The sequence below is a fragment of the Grammomys surdaster genome, unplaced genomic scaffold (genome assembly GCF_004785775.1).
Source record: "Grammomys surdaster isolate TR1022 unplaced genomic scaffold, NIH_TR_1.0 170, whole genome shotgun sequence".
NCBI lineage: Eukaryota > Metazoa > Chordata > Mammalia > Rodentia > Muridae > Grammomys > Grammomys surdaster.
Window position 1 is genome coordinate 20,535,746 of NW_021604618.1, and position 17,614 is coordinate 20,553,359.

The 17,614-nt window shown below is 41.4% G+C and overlaps 1 protein-coding gene and 1 pseudogene across 1 annotated transcript in view; one reads left to right on the forward strand and one right to left on the reverse strand.

Annotated features, from left to right (window-relative positions):
• Fsip1 (fibrous sheath interacting protein 1) overlaps positions 1–17,614 on the reverse strand; it is a 123,272-nt gene that overhangs the window by 24,245 nt on the left and 81,413 nt on the right. The gene's annotated exons all lie outside the window — the stretch shown is intronic.
• On the forward strand, positions 17,003–17,405 carry LOC114620888 (annotated as a pseudogene).

Here is a 17,614-nt window from a genome sequence, read left to right on the forward strand (position 1 = left end):
ACTTGGTATGCTTCTGTTCTTCTCCTGTAACCTCACCTATTTTGCCCATCAAGTCTCCCATTTAGAAACTCCCTACCCCTTGTCTTCCTCACATCTAATAATTTCCTCTCTAACCCTGACCTTAGTAGGAGGCAGCCTGGCAACACAAATAAGAACGTTTGTTTTAATCAACTGCTTGCTTTAATTAACTTGGACTTGATGGTTTGGGCGAGTATTCTTTCTCCCATCTTTGACATTAACAGTACTTGGCACCAGTGGTGAAGAAGAATGTTTTGTAGCAAATAGAAAGCTGGTAAGCTACTCCCTTGACCACGCAAATTTCAGAATCTGGAAATAATATTCTTGATCCTTCATCTTTTCTCAGTCCTCAATAAGGCTGATTCATAAAAAGTGCTTAAGAATATCTGCTAATATTTTCCCAAGAATATTTTTAAATTCCACAAGAACCCACAGGAGAACATTTGCTATCAATTTGAACAGATATGTGAATCAAAGAAGAGAAAAATTCTCAGAATAGCTTGATTCCATATTTCCCTGTAAACAGGTTTAAAGCACATTGCAGAGCATGTCAAAGCCCTTCACCTTCTGAGAGGCACAGCTAAGAGGAGGGAGGACAGAAGAACAATGGAGCCAGAATCCAATGGGAGGAGAACAAAAGGAAGCATATGGCTAGTTATCAAAGGAACTGGTGAGCCTTTAGGGATTTCTGCCACTTGAACATTGCAGAGTATTTTATTTCACAACATTAAGCAAACAAAGACTTTTTATCCCCTGCTTCCTCCCTACTGCCCAAGCAAGCTTCCCCCCAATTCCATTGTTCCCATCCCCCACTTCACAGCATCCATGTCTGACATCTAACTAGCCACCCCCCCATCCAGCTCTGTCCCCCAAACCCTAAGGCCTCTTTTTACTTTCTAGGTGTTCGACTCACATCTGAAGCTAGGAACCACAGATAAGAAAGAGATGTGCTGAATTTGTCTTTCTGGGTCTTGGTTACTGAATTAAATAGGGTTTCTATTGTTATAATAAAACACCAAAACCAAAAGCAACTTGGGGAGGAAAGGGCTTGTTTCAGCTTACAACTATCTGATAACACTGAAGGAAGTCAGAGAAGGCGTGGATGCAGAGGCCCTGGAAGAACACTGCTTACTGGCTTGCTCTTCATGGTGTTCTCAACCTACTTTCTTATACCATCCAGGACCACCTGCACAGGAGTGCTACCTCCCACACTAGGCTGGGCCCTCCCAGCAATTGCTCATTAAGAAAATGCCCCATCAGCTTGCCTATAGGCTAATCTTATGGAGGCATTTTTGAAACTGCAGATCCCTCTCCTCTGACAACTATAGCTTATGTCAAGTTGATCTCACTACACACAGAGAAACACAAAAGACAGTTACTTTACACAATATAATACTTTCTGGTTCCACCCACTTACCTGCAGATCTCATGATTCCTTTTTTGTTTCTTTACAGCTATATAGTACTCCATTGTGTACATGTGCCATATGTTTTATTATCCATTCATCGGCTAGTGATCATTTGTTTTCATTTCCTGGCTACTGTAAATAATGTAGCAATGGACATGGCTGAAGAAGGGTCTTTGGAGTAGAATGTCAAATCTTTGGGCATATGACAAGGAGTGAAATAGCTGGGTCATAATGTAAATATAGTCCTCATATACAAAATTGAAAATATAGCAAACAGAGGAATAATAGTTACTCGTGTTGGACAGAGACTTTTTCCACTCACCAGAAAACCATGTGAGTGCTTAGATCAACCCACACTCTAGTGTTAAACAGTTATATCCACTTCCCTCTGTGTATTCCGGTTACATGTAAAGATCTCAGTGAGAAAGCACAAAACACCACTGTGGCTGAATGGTCCACAAAGAAGACTGGGAGCAGAGGGGAGGAAAGGAAAGGGGAGCTAGGAAGAATCAAAATTTGGAGAACGAAAAAATTAAACTATTTATTCTACATACGTACATGTAACTTTGACTAGCAAATCTGCTCCATTTTTTCAGAAGCCTTAAACCCCATCACTCGTTTTCCTTCTTCCTAAATTATAAAAAACAAAACAAACAAACAAACTAATGCCAGGTTACTGAAGATTCAACGTTACATGCTGAAAACAGATACAGAGAGTACTTGGATTTTAAATATAGTCCATGGAATTTGAGTATTGTGAAATGAGATGACTTTCATAGTGGGAACAGAAAAGAAAGGGAAGGGGAACGGGGACGACTTCAAGATTCAGGCTAAACATGTACCAGATTCTCTTGGTTCCCAACCAACACCAAAGATGAAAGCTTAGTTCCGCTTTTTGCTAAAGCTGCACCCAAGAGATCATTGCCCAACCTGGAAGGCCTGTGGGGGTTTTAGAGGAATTCCGCAGGCATGCACTGGAGGTGATGAACCAGAACAAGCGCTTCCTTATTCTTCTGACTCCCTTGTCTTAAATATAGCTCTGCCAAGTCTCACCAGCAAGGGAAAAGAAAGCTAGGAAACCGCAAGCCTGGCTTGTCACTGGAACAAACAAGTTCAGCTAAGTGTAATTTTGGTAGTTAAAACAAAAAGGAATTAGAAGCTGCATGCAGAACTCTACAATCATGGCTTCTCAGAGGCTGCACTTGGAAAGGGATATGCTGTGTTTTCTATTGCTAGGGGTTCACACGAGTCCTATAATTTTCAGAGGTTTGCCTTCCTTACAGAATGCAGTGATGTATGAAGAGTACCCTCCCTATTTGAAATCAAATACAAAGAACTAATGCACACTATAATGTTGGCTATCAATACTCTAGACTCCCATGCATGTGCTACAGACCAGCATGGAGACTGGCTTTATTTTTCCATATTCATTCTTTTTTAAAAAAAAGATTCATTTTATTTATTTTTATTGGTGTGTGTATGTGTGTATGTGTGTGAGTGTGAGTGTGTGCATGCATGTGTGTGTGTGTGTGTGTGTGTGCAAGTCTGAGGACCTGAGTTCAACCCTAACATCCAGATTAAAAAGACGGATGTGGTGGTATGTGTACCCTGTGCTGAGAAGGTGAATGAAGAGGGATCTCCGCAGCCTAACTGGCAAGCCCCAGATCCCAGTTACTCTGTTTCATAAAATACTAGGTGGATGGCTCCTGTGAACAACATTCAAACTGGACATCCAGCACATGCTCACATGCATATGCACGCATGTGCACACATGTACATGTACACACACACGCACATGCACACGCTAAAATGTTTAGAAATCAAAACAACACATATAGTAATATGTTTCAACTATGCTATGCCATTTGGGTAATGGCCAAGGTTGCCTTGCCATGCTTGTCACACAAGTACGTAATAAATTACCAGAAAGAGAGAGAGAGAGAAGCTCAGAAAGCATGTGTCGACTGGATAAAAAAGGTATCATGGTGGGGGGGGGGATTTAAGTAGTTACTTTACATATATATGTAATTTAAATTAAATTATTCTTAGGCCTCAAGTAAGAAATATTTAAGTAATTAGGAGTGAGTTGATGTTGGAAGGTAAGACTAGGAAAGAGGAGAAACAAAGCCATGGGAAGGAAGGCCATCACGTGTCTTTCCAATCAGCACTTTATCCATTGTTCCTGGTACCTTGCAGAACCCATCTTCAGATTACTGGGGGGATTCTTATGAATGAAGTGTCCATGGGAGCCTCGTGGAGAGAATCTTCGAGGGCATAGTTAACGGTCTCCTCTGCCACCCCAGTAGGCCTAAGAAACATTACCTAGGGTCCCACCCACCTGTGTTGTTTGGGAGCCTGCTATCATCAGAGAAACAGAGAATCTAAGCTGGAAGGGAACCTGTGGAGCACTTGGGTGAACCCCATTAATACACACGAGGAACTCTTTGGAGAGCTCGAGTGCTGTGTGCCTGTGCCTATGGCAGCAGAAAAAAAACTTGACCCTCTGTCACACAGACCTATGAGACCTGACATCACCAAGACATGCATTAACTTGCATTGAATATAGTATTTATATTTCATTTATATTCACATGTTTGCTTTTGGTTATTGGTTGTTTTGAAACAGGGTCTCACTATGTAGTCCTGACCAGCATGGGATTCATTATGTAGACCAAGATGAAATTAAAAGCATGTGCCACTACACTTGGCTTAGCAATAATTTTAATCATTCATTTAAAAATACAGTATTTGGGGGCTGTAGCGATGGCTAAGAGCACTGGCTGCTCTTCTGGAAGTCCTGAGTTCAATTCCCAGCAACCACATGGTGGCTCACAACCATCTGTAGTGGAGTCCAATTCCCTCTTCTGGTGTGTATAAGAATAGAGCACTCATATACATAAATAAATACACAAATCTTTTTTTAAAATTATACAATATTTCTTAAACCAGTCCTTATGTGGCCTCCCCTCTGCTTCCACTGTACCTGCAGCCTCATCTGCTTGTTCTCCACAAAGCTCACCAGCTAAGCTCCACTGTACTACTAATTCATCTGTACAGTAAGGGGAAACGGATCTTAGCAAATGCACATGAGTCAGTCCCTCCCCTCCCCCATGTCATTCTTTCTATCAGTGTTAGCTAGAATTTAACAGATAAGCTTACTAAACTCTCAACATGCTGACACTGGATCCCTAACTATCTAGCTGGCATCTTTTACTGGGATTATGTGACACAACTAGCAAAAGCTAAAAGCTAAGGGGAAAGATATAGATGTCCGCAGCTACTCAACTCTCACAAGGGACAAGGGGTGCTCTCAGAGAAGCTTCAAAAATAGTAATAATGAAGGGAACATTCAGCTCCAGAATTCGCCTTCTACCATGGCACATGTGAAGAACACTAACACACATTTGCTCCTGGTGGAGCTCCATCAGACATCTGGAAATGTTTAGAGAAAAGCGTGCTTCAAACAACCACAAAGGGGGAATGCAAAAGGACAGTAACAAGTTGCACATACAAATTGTATCCATTTCCAATTCAGACAAAGAATTTTTACATTCCCATCACTCTCCAGGAAGCATGAAGCAGGACTGGCTCCCCACAGAAGAACGGTTGAGTTGTGGGATCAGCTCCTTACCCACCACCAGAACAGAAAAGCAAAGTTCAGGTCATCTTAAGAGGCACCATGGGTAACTGGGCACTGTCAGGGTTATCAGTAGTGAGAAGATGCACTCTCCCCGATGTCTGCTATGTGCCTCTCATCATACATGATAACCAACTGTATTAAACTGACAGAAATAAAACAGGAATCATGAAACCTGATTAACAGAGCTTTTAATAGAGCAATCTATCAGCATGACAGATAAACTATGATACATAAAAAGACATGAAAGGCAGGGAGATCCAGATAAGGCCAGTAGAGCTACATAGGGATGGAACCTTATCTCAAACAAGTAGATCTTCTTCTTGCCTTCCACTTAACTTACTTTTCTTGATGTTTACCTAATGAAATGTTGCTTCAGATACTGAGTGAGTAACAAGTCATGGCATTAAGTCTGTCACTATTGACATAAGCTATGGCCAAAGTCTGTCCTCCTTCCTATGGTGTAAGAGAGTTACACTGGATTAAAGCCAGTCCCAGGCTGAAGAGATGCATGTTCTCCCAGAGGAGCAGAGTTTGATTCCCAGAGTTCAATCAGGTGGCTCACAACTGGCCATGACTACAGCTCCAGACATATGTGCACATACACACATATATGCATACACATACCCATATGCATAAATAGAAATAAAATCTTTTTTAAAAATTACAAGCTCCACCACTCACATCCCTGGGCCTTTATAATCAATGAACAACGTAATAGGCAAATTCCAGTATTCAGAACAAATCACCCAGCTGCTGGTGTAAATTTAGCACAGCTGTAAGCCTCCTAATATTGGAAATACTCACAAAACTCATTGAGCCCTGCTCAGTTACAGGGTGCTGCAACCATCCAAATGCAGTCACAGGAATAGAATGTGGGCTGGGAGCCCTACAATTATTCTTCATTTTCTTATTTCATATTTACTACTTTGCTGTAATGCCTCCAATGTTAATGCTATACTTGCCAAAGTTACTGAGGTTGAAATGAGTCCTGTACATGATTGATGGGTCTGCTATAAGCACATCCTCTGACATTTGACACTGTGAGCAGTCACAGTGCAAAGACCCCTTAACGGTGATCTCTTCATGGTGCACACTGCACTAAGCATGTTCTCTGAATTTCCTGGACAGAGCTTAACACACACTTCCCCTCCCCCATGCTGTAATTTATTTTTTAACTTGCTTGTGACCCAAGAAAACGCTTCCTAGCCTGAGCACTAGGCAGGGTTAACTCATGTGAGTGGCTGGCTGCAGCTCACTCATGGACTGCTGCAGGTGGCTCTTAAAAGTCTTTTTGTACCTCAGGGTCTTTGTATTTAGCCAAATTCTTTTGTGACAGGGATCTGGAGGGATAAAGAATGCTGCTTGGGGTAGGAAGGCACACATGCTTTCTTCTGCTTTCTATGCAGCCCTGCTGGGACTCAGCCTGCAAGTTCAAAGTTATAAGGCCTTTTTGCCTTTCTTTTGGGAAACTACCTCTCTAAAACTAAGAAAACTCAAGAAAATCCAAACCTGCTTTTTTTAAAACCTATTTTTACATGTATGAGTATTTTGCCTGCATGTAAGAATACTACATACATGCAGAGCCTGCAGAGTCCAGAGGAGCATGTTGGATCCCCTGAAATTGAAATTAAAGACAGTTGTGAAACATCATATAGATGCAAGAAACTAAAATCAGGTCCTCTGCAAGAGCAGCAAATGCTCTGGAACCACTAAACCATCTCCAGTCCCAGCCAAACCTGTTTCTCAAAGAGACATAGAGATAGTTTTGAAAAGGATTTGGACTTTTGCTAAACATTAGTGAGACTCACAAAGCATCAAAATCCATTAAGTAAACCTAAGATTAAAACTCACATCCACCTTTAGTCCTTTGGTGAAGTGTCAGATTGGTTGTTGCCATTGAACCTGTCAACTTTCTAAGACGGTCTCTAATAGCATTTCCTACTATATTTTAACCCCAGAAGTTTTAAAAAGAAACTGAAATTTTTCTAAGGGAAAGTTTCTTTATACAACTAGCTTAGTCTTCAAAGCAATTCCTCTTGAGGACCAACAAGATCATTCAGCAGATAAAGACATTTGCTGACAACCTGAGTTCAGTCCCTTGAACCCATACGATGAAAGGAGAGAGAGAACCAACTCCTACAGGTTGTTCTCTGACCTTTATAGGCATCCTATCACACACATATAATACACACACATGCTATACACACACATGCTAAACACATGCTATACACACACAATACACACACATATAATACATATGCACACATACAATACATACATGTCTAATATACACATATACAATATACATACACATACACTCACACACAGATATACAATACACACAAAAAATATACACACATACAATATACACACAGTACACACACACATATAATATACACATACACTCACACACACATACACACACACTGAGTTCAATGCCAGTCTGGTCTACAGAGCAAGTTCCAGGTCTACACAAAGAAACCCTTTCTTGAAAAATAAAAAAATAAAATATAATAAGCCTGTCAAACATCAAAGAGAGAGTGGAGAACATTTCTGAGTCTCAAATTTGCCCGAATTTGTTCTGGAGCTCCCCACTATATCTGATGAGAAGCAATGTGGGCATTGGTCAGATGAGGGGGAACACCAGGACTGGCTCTTTGGGAGTCTAATCCCTGTAATGTGCCACATCCTTGACAAAGGTACTTTTGCAGTCTGAGCTCCAGTGTAAGTATTAGTTCATAAGTAAGTTACTTAAATTGGACCCTGGTTTGAGAACTCAGCATCACATTTTTAAACCATCCAGTTTACTTTGGTATGACTGGAAAATTCTGCAAAGCTAAGGATGTGTGCCAACCATAAATTAAAATAACATCTGAAGGGCCAAAATGTAGCTTTGTGGTTTATAAGTCTACAAAGGGTCTAATGTCAGGAGGCCTCTGAGTTGCACACCTTGTGAACAGAAATTTTCCTTAGCTGAAACTATCAACTAAGAGAGACTGGGAGACATCTTGTTGTACCTTTAGATTTCAGAATTTTGTAATACATTCTTAAAATGTACTTCAGAAATATTCCCTCTACCTGGCCCATCCACACATACCTTCGTCTAGAACGTCACACTCATCATAGCCCAAAACCTGAGTGGCTTAGACATCTCCTCTCATGGCAGGAAAATACATTAACCTCTAGCCACCCAGCTGAGGGGGCCATGCCCATATCAGTTAGACTTCTGGACGCAAAACAGCTGTTGCAGGCGTGATTGATGACTGGAAACATCCGGCCCTTTCGTTTCCCAGGGACAGGTCACCCCAGACCCTCAGTTCCTACCACCAGTCAAGGTGTCCTGTCAAACTGGCATGCCATGAATCTCCCTTCCAACCTATTTATCAGTCAAATCTATCAAGATGGTTTTTTTCCAGGTGTGCATCTAAGACACATGCACCAAGGCAGACCTTTGTTTTAATTGATCATGATTTTTTTTATAACTGTTAGGAATTCTCGAGAGTTTCTGCCCCAGACCTTCAAGTTTAGAAGCTGAGAAGTATTTCTATGAGGGCTGAAGAACAGTATCTAAATGTATTAGCATTCAAAGTTCTAAGAAAGACACTGATTTCCGGGCAAGCACTGAAAAGTGAACTCAAAGGAGTCCTTTTGAATTTGTAACTGAAGGATAAACTGCCTTACAATTAGTTTCCTATTGTTTGGGAAACTATTTTCAAGGTCTGCCACCCATTAGAGTTGAAAAAGCCCCAGCTATTTACCTGAAGCTTTCAAAATGTTCTTGTAAAATGCTGTCACCCCATTTCTCACCCAGATGCCAGGGAGCCCACTCATTGTCCTGAGTTCCAGTCCTGAGAATCTCCTAGAACAAAGCTTCTGCTACAAAACAGATGAGCCATGACCCATGACACATGACAGGGGCAGAAGGGACGGGAGGGGGTGTTCCATGATGAACATATAGCTTTAGTTTCTGGTAAGGAGCATCACAAGTCCGAGTGTGGCCCTTCTGGCTCCAGGCACACCAAACCTATGCTCACTTGAACTGGGCATATATTTCAGTGGCAGAATGTTTGCCCAGCATATGCAAAGCCCTAGCCCAGTAATACCACTCCCAAAGGAATTATCAATTAAGGACTGAAAACACCAAGAATGGGGCAAGACATACAGAGAGACTTCTTAAGGCAGATTTTCCAGAAGGTCCATGAATGTTCTGCCATTATCTACTAAATTATAACATAGGAATAGGGAATTCGTATGCTGGTTTTTACAACATTGAATGACATGCAGAGTTTGGAATCTAAAAGTAAGTTTAGTATGACTGCGCTTTACTTTCTGAATTAAGTCAGTCGCTGGGGGATAAGGACAGAGCTCAGGGGTAGAATGTGTTTTTAGCATGCCCAAGTCCCTGGGTTCAATTCCCAGCATCTGCTGGAGGATGGGGGTTGTAACATTAAATGCTGCAAAAATCTGCTATTAAACTGTTATTTTAAAACAAAACAGAAATTTGAGATTGTACTAGCAATTGAAATTTCCTGGACATTTTTCCTTTCAGTCACTCTCTTATTAAAACATTTGCCGTAACAGCCATAGCACTCATGGCTTTGTGTGGCTCATTATGTGCTACTTTCATACTTTGAATTTAATATAGACATCATTTCCATAGAATGGATCACAGAGTAAAGGATTTCACCTCCAGCCCTTAAGGAAATCTGAACACGGAAGCTGCTGAGGAATGAGAGCTCTAGTTGTAACGTAGCTGATCATCATATCAGCGTGTCTAGATGTTCCCTCAGATACCTGAGATGCATTGTTGTGGAACTTTTCCCCCTTTCGATCATCTGTGTAGTGTTCTGGAAAACATTTTGCCCTTCAGGAAGCAGAAAGCAGAACAAGGAGAGAAATCACCAAATCCTTGGCAGCAGAGGAAGAGCAGCATCTAAGCATTTGACTAACACTATTACAGTCTTCTCTTCCAGAAAACTAAGTGAAGATTCATGGAGATTTCAACAGGAATCAGATTCATTGGGAGAACTTACATGCTTATTCACATAAACTTTTGCAATGTAAAGACATCAAAAACACTTAGGAAATCCATGCTAACCCTCTCTTAGCTGGTGTCTTAGCTGACAAACAATTTCTCACAAATTCCATAGTCCTATAAAAATAAAAACAAACATATTTTAACATAAATGTAAGAATATGTTTTTACCTATTCTGATAATACTTCACTGTCCCTCTGTTTGTCAAGACATCACAGACAGCCGAGGGGGCATAGTCTGGCATATTTCTTATTTCTCACATTTATAAGGGTCCTATATGGGTGCTTTTACTTAGGCATGTCTAAAAACCAGTGTGTGACCTACTTCCCAGCCACAGCGTTTCATCCGGTTTCTAAGGCTCTTTGCTCTTCGTCATATTTTAGTCTTTTCCATCCCGCCTGGCCCCACACCACTCTCAGGTTATTTTCCCCAAACACTATTTCCACTGTGTCTCCTTCTGTGCAGAAACCAACAGGAGTCCCCTGTTGAATCAAGTCTTTAACACCCGGCTTGACCCTGCACAGCCTGACAATACCTGCCTCTTCAGCTTTATGTCCACCTCTCCCAGCATTTCATTCCAGTCAAGCCAATATCCCTACTGCCTGCCACTGAAATAGATTTTGCTCATGTGTTCACTCCACAAACATTTACTGACTGACCGCTGACTGACAGGCCTGCCTATAATGCTAACGCCACACCTTTGCCCATTCTCCTTCCTCGATGCCTGTTGCCTGGCTCAGACATCACATCCTCAGCAGAGCTGCCTCAGTCATGCTGGGCTGCCACTCAGCTTCCTTATCCTCAGGACCCCTACCCAACATTCTTCATTCTGGCTTCACATATCCCATTCTAGCAGACTTAACATTTCAAATAAATCTGGGAACTGGTTTTAACTAAGTCAATTGTGTTTATGAACTCTTAAGAGGCTTTAATAAACTAACATCAATTGTTAAGAAGCAGCATCTCATAAACATACTGGGCAATCCGGTTTCTTTTATGTTCCTGTGTTCCTGTTATAACCAAAAGCAACTTAGAGAAGAGGAAGGGCTTATTTCAATTTACAATGCCAGGTTATAGTCCATCATTGAGGGAATTTAAGGGAGGCCTGACTGCTATTTCACACAGCATTACCTCCAACCAAGCAACACACATCCCAGACAAAGAAATACACCAGGAACCAGAGAATGATGCTCACTAACTAGCTTACACATTCCGAGGAATGGTACAACACACAGTGGGCTGGGCCCTCCTGCATCAGTGAACAATCAGGACAGTCCCCCCCCCCCCCGCCCCGCAGACATGCCCAAGGGTCTATGAGACCTAGGCAATTCCTCTACTGAAGTTTTCCTCTCATGTGACTCCAGGTTGTGGCAAGATGACTATCAAAGCTAACTAGGACATGTGAGCATGAAATTTCCATAGTATCCCAAGGAAATCTGTTTGGAAAATGTATGCTTTATCACTTAATTACAAACTGTTCTATATCATTAGGTGTTATTATTTTATTCTTCTTTTCTTATTTGCATATATATTCCAGTCTCCTTTCTTTTAACTTTTTGTCCCTTAATCTCCTTCAAATATCCAAAGATTTACATCCTACCACCCTATAACTGAAAAGCCAAGGCTAAAGCAATATGTACTTGTTTCGTTCTTTGATGAAGTGTTCTAAAATGCTTAATTCACTTTTTGTACCTTAGGAAGAACAACGGCAGTAAATCTTTGACAACTGAGGCTAAGTGAAATCACACAGAGAGAACAGCACCACTTCTGAGAAGGACTTCAAGCGGACCGCCTCCCTGGGTATGAGTGTCTTCATCCAGTGTGGAGACACTCAGCTCTAAAGGTTACACTTCCATATCTCAGTGCTTAATGGATCCGCCTAGTAGGAGCATGGAAGACAGTGGTGCTCACGACAATTTGAATGGTTGGAGGTCAAGCTCAGAAAGTTTCAGAAAAGAAGAACATATTTGGCAAAAAAAGTGGCTGCTTTTTGTCTTTGTCCTAAAGTCTGCTTGAGGCTAAACTGAAGAGTTTTGGATTAATGGCTTTGACAGATGAGATCTCAAGACAGCCTAAATTTGACTATATCACGTGGTTATTAGTGGTCATTCTTATGTGGATCTACAATAGAAAGGAGAAAGCTGGACAAAGAGAAATACAAAATACACAGTTGGTGGGAGGAAGGAGCACCAGAAAATGTTTCACTGGAGCCAAGTCTTGTGCTCATGGAAATAAAAGGAATAAAGGAAGTGGTGATCTGGGCAGGGGTGAAAGAACACACCCAGCTAAGCCTCCAACTTGTGAAAAGAAATTAAAGAAAAGCTTAAACAGTGAACAAAACCATCAACAACAGAAAATTAATGCAAATGTAAGTGAAGGAAGCCGCCAAGTTCCAGCCCCATCAAGCTCAGAACTTGGTGCCCCCATGTGGTTCTGGCTTTATAGTCAAATACAAGAAAGGGGTTGTAGAATGTACCTTCTTGGCTAAGGAAAGCCACAGAGACCAAGCATGTGCCAGGGTGTCCCTATACAGAGGCCCAGAGAGGCTATTGTGTGAAGCTGTGAAGGTAAAACCCTGATTGTGTTGGAAACCCAAGATGTTGGAGATGTCAGAATGATGGGTTACTTGCCAAGGAAAGCTGCAGGCTAGATATGGATCCAGTCCAGGAAAGAGAAGTGTGTTGCATAGAGATGCAGAATCCTGTTTGTCCTGCTGAGTTTGGTCTTGCTTTGGTCCAGTATTCCCTCATTATGCCATCTTTCCCTCCCTTTTGGAATGGGAATTCTGTGCCATTGTATGTTGGAAGCATGTGATATACTTTTTTTATTTTGATTTCAAAGGTGTTTACAATTGAAAGCTTGCCTTGAGTCTCAGAAGAATCTTCAGACTTTGGACGTTTAAACAGTGTTGAGAATGGTAGACTACAGAGACTTTTGAAGTTGGACCGACTCCATTTTGCCATATAATATGGCTATAAGCCTATGGGGGCCATGGAATGGAATGTGGTAGTTTGAATAAAAATGTCCCCATAGGCTCATAGATTTGAATGTTTAGTCACCATGGAGTAGAACTCTTGAAATGATTGGAAGGATTAGGAGGTATGGCCATATTGCTGGAAGTATGTCATTGTGGGTAGACTTTGAAGTTTCAAAAAACCAGCCCCCATCCCCTCTCTCTCTCTCTCTCTCTCTCTCTCTCTCTCTCTCTCTCTCTCTCTCTCTCTCTCTCTCCCTCTCTCTCTCTCTCATCTTTCTCTCTCTTCTTACTGCCTGCTGATCAGGACATAGAAATCTCAGTTCTTTCTCCAGCACCATGTCTACCTGCAAGCCATCATCCTTCCCACCATGATGATAATAGACTAACGCTCTGAAACTGTAAGCCAACCCCAAATAAATGTCTTCTTTTATAAGAGTTGCCATGGTCACAGTGTCTCTTCGTAGCAATAGAATAATGACTACAACACACATCCAGAATTTTTTAAAGAACTCTACTGCATCCTCTCTTCCCAAGGTTCAGGGATTGTTGCAGAAGATGAGGCAAAAAGACTGGAAGAGCCAAGGTGGTGGATGAATACAAGGAAACAGGTATGAAGTCACAGTGACTGTGACAGAATGCATAAACCCTAAGCAAGCTCAAGCTAGACCAAATGCCAGCATGGAGAGGGGAGGTGGTATGAAGTCCCACACCTAATGAAGGAGTTAGTGGAAGTTGGTAGCTATCTGGAGAGGGTGAGTCAGTTTTCTTTCAGGATGTAATCTCCAGGAAATTAATCTTGGTCCAATGGAAGGCCATATGTCCAAGAGTATATGGGCAGCACCAAGTGGCCTTTATGCCTTTAAAAGAGAACATAAAGTTGGGTGGTTAAAGAATATCTAGGAAGAGTGATAAGGGGGTAAAAAAGATCAAAATGCCTTGTATGAAATTCTCAAAGAATAAATGATAAAAATACATCTTTGTGCTGGCTTTAATTTTCTTGTTATTTTCCTTCTTTAAATAAAATGAATATTTATTTGAGTTTCTTGTCATCTGAATTTAAATTAATAGAAGTTTTACTAGAGCTGGGGAGATGGTCAAGAGGTAAAGTGCTTGCTGTACAACTGTTTGGACCCCCAGGACCCATCTAACAGCAAGTCCTAAAGCACAACATTAAGTAGTCAGGGAGCTCACAGGAGCTCACTGGCCAGGCAATATAGCCAAAATGGTAGGCTCCAGATTCAGTGAAAAATCCCATTCAAAAAACAAGAAAGCAAAAGAGAATGACCACTAATCTCCACATGCACCATTATGGGCAAGGGCACTCGAACGCGTGCGCACATACACACACAAAACACACATGCACACACTTTCACAATTCTCTCACATACACACATATAGACAGAAATCTTAAAACTCAGTACTATTCAAGAATAAAGAACAACTTATTAACTTCAATGAGCACTTCCAGATGCAGGTTGCAATCACATGTGGTGATGTTTTGATTAAAATTTAATTCTAAACATTTGTTATATTTGGAGTTAGTACTTCATTAGTTACGTATTTTCAACTTTCATCTGTATTTATAAAAGCAAATTCTACTTATTCAGGGGTAAAGGCATTCAGAAATAAATGTGTGCTGTAGATTTTTGATCTACACACAGAGTGAAAGATCAAAAGATCTCACTTACCTAATCCTTTTCTTTTGTAAAAAAAAAAAAAAATTAGCTCCATGAAGGCTTTGTGTCTACAAGATTTAATTTAAATAACTACAGAAAAGTAAAAGTAAGCTTATCTATTAGACTTCTCAAGAACTCAAACCAAAAACATTTCTTTCATAATGGTATTTAATAATTATTAACTAGCTGAAGTTCCCTAAGCAAACGCTATCCTCTTTTGGATTGAGTGGAATACAACTAACTTCGTAGCCAAAAAGGCTTATTTATTTATTTATTTATTTATTTATTTATTTATTTATTGTTTATATATATATAATTTTTTTTTTCAAATTGTAATTTATACTCATTCACACAGGGGTTATAAACACAAAAAGGCAGGATGTGGGAAAGGGGATGACACTGGAGGGTGGGTTTTCAAGGGGAGTACAGATATCTTACAGAACAGGGCATCGGCTAGGTGAGGATTCAGGGGACAGGTCGCTATGGCTCTGCCTATTATTCGATTGTCCTTATCTAAGTTGGTATTATCTGCCAAGGCTCCCTATTTACAAGGTCTATGACTACTCAGGCTGGTAAACTGTCACAAAAACTGCCTGTTTACAATAGCTTATAGCCATCTGTTTCAGTGTTTTTCCACAGAGACCCAAGACTTGGTGTTAGTATACAAGTATGACAGGCCTATTGCTGATTTTAGGCCTATTGCTGATTTTAGGCCTATTGCTGATTTTAGGCCTTCAGTGTGTAAGCAGGGCTGCCCCTGACATCTCCTCCCTTCTCTAAGTATAGAAGGGCTATGGCGAATCTAATCTTGCGAAGGCGGGGATAGAGGCATGACCTCCAGTAAAAGGCTTATTTATTAAGCATTGTCTTTGTCAGAGCTCCTATTGCTGTGCTAAAATGCCATGGCCAAAATCTACTTGGTGAGGTAAGAGTTTACTTCCTTGTACAGCTTATGGTCACCCAGGTAAGTCAGGGCAGGAGCTCAAGGCAGGAACCAGAAGGCAAGAACTGAAGTGGAAGCCATGGAGGAGTGCAGCATACTGACTTGCTCCTCCAGGCTTGTTCGGTGTGCTTTCTCACTGCACTCAGGACCACCACCTCAGGGATGGTACCACCACCCAGGGTAAGTTGGGCCCTCACACATCAATCAAGAAATGTACCACACGATTGCCCACAGGGGACATTTCCTTGCTTGAGGTCACATCTTCCCTAACGACTCTAGCTTGTGCCAAGTTTACATAATAGTAGCCAGCACAAGCATCAACTATATATTGTGCTAAACATGGGGTTAGAGATAAGCTATTCAAAGTTCCCACCCTAGGTGGTTTATAGTAATTTGGATAATCTGGATAATGTAGACTGGGAATGGAATGGATATCAGAATAACCATTCTGTGTAACCAGATACAAAATAAGCATCTTAGAGCTAAGAACACTGACAGCTTCTGGCTTCCAGAAACTTCTGGCCTCTAGTGGAGGATTGTAAACTGCAGACTGAAGTGGTGGAAAGATGCACCTTTTAGGTTTGTGCTGTTACTCATCACTCCTCATATACGTATTGTAGAGATGTATGCTGTAAGAGTGTGGTATGAGTCTATGGTATAGGTTATGATGTAGGTTGTGATATAGGTAGATGGTATAGGTGCTGTGTTTTTTAACATGTTGAAATTTCCACTTTCGTGGTTCTCTCGTTCTCACTCAAACTGAACTGCACATATAAAAGACTTCAAATCCCTCACAAGACACACCAGAAAGTGAGGTGAGTAACTGTGGCTGTCTTTTAGGGTCTAACCTTGTCTAAAAGACAAAAGCACACACAATTAATATCAATACAAGGCAGACTTAAGCAAGTGTTACAAGACAGACAGAAACCATGTGCCCAGATCAGGTTGACCTGTAGCTATATCTATGAAGCACTTTCTTAATTGCTAACTGACTCGGGAGGGCCCAGCCCATTGTGGGTAGTGTCATCCCTAGAAAGGTGGGCCTCAGCTGTATAAGAAATGGAGCTGAGTGAACCAGACAAAGCAAGCCAGTAAGCAGCACTCTTCTGTGGTTTCTGCTTCAATGCCTGCCTCTAAGTTTCCACCTTGCCTACCTGCCATGACTTCCCTTGAGGAAGGACAGTAATCTGTAGGCCAAATAAACTCTTTTCTACCCAAAACTGTTTTGGGTCAGTGTTTTATCATAGAAACAGTGTTAATCGTTGTTATTTAAAATAGCATCTTTCTGGTGGAGGAGTCTGGAGACGACGTTCAGAAATGGCACCTCACAAGGGGAAGGAAAAGAAGGAAGAACAGGTCAACAGCCCTGGACCTCAGGTGGCTGAAGGAGAGAATGTATTTGGTGTCTGCCACATCTTTGCATCCTTCAATGACACCATTGTCCATGTTACCGATCTTTCTGGCAAGGAAACCATCTGTTGAGTGACTGGCAGAATGAAGGCAAAGCCTGACCGAGATGAGTCCTCTCCATATGCAGCCATGTTGGCTGCCCAGGAAGTTGGCTGTCCAGGCCCCTGGACCTGGAGCCCAGTCAGCCCTCAGAGCTCTTGCTCGCTCTGGGATGAAGATTGGGCGGATTGAGGATGTCACCCCCATCCCCTCTGACAGCACTAGAAGGAAGGGGGTCCGTGGTGGTCTCTGTCTGTGAACAGGACTTCTCAAATTCTTTTCTGTTAATTAATTGCTTTGTGTAAGCTAAAAAAAAATAGTACTAGTTCAAATGCCCATCAAGTGGTGAATAAGGAATGAAATGGTGTGTGTGTTTGTACATACATACATACATACATACATACATAGAGATAGATGAGAGAGAGAGAGAGAGAGAGAGAGAGAGAGAGAGAGAGAGAGAGAGAGAGA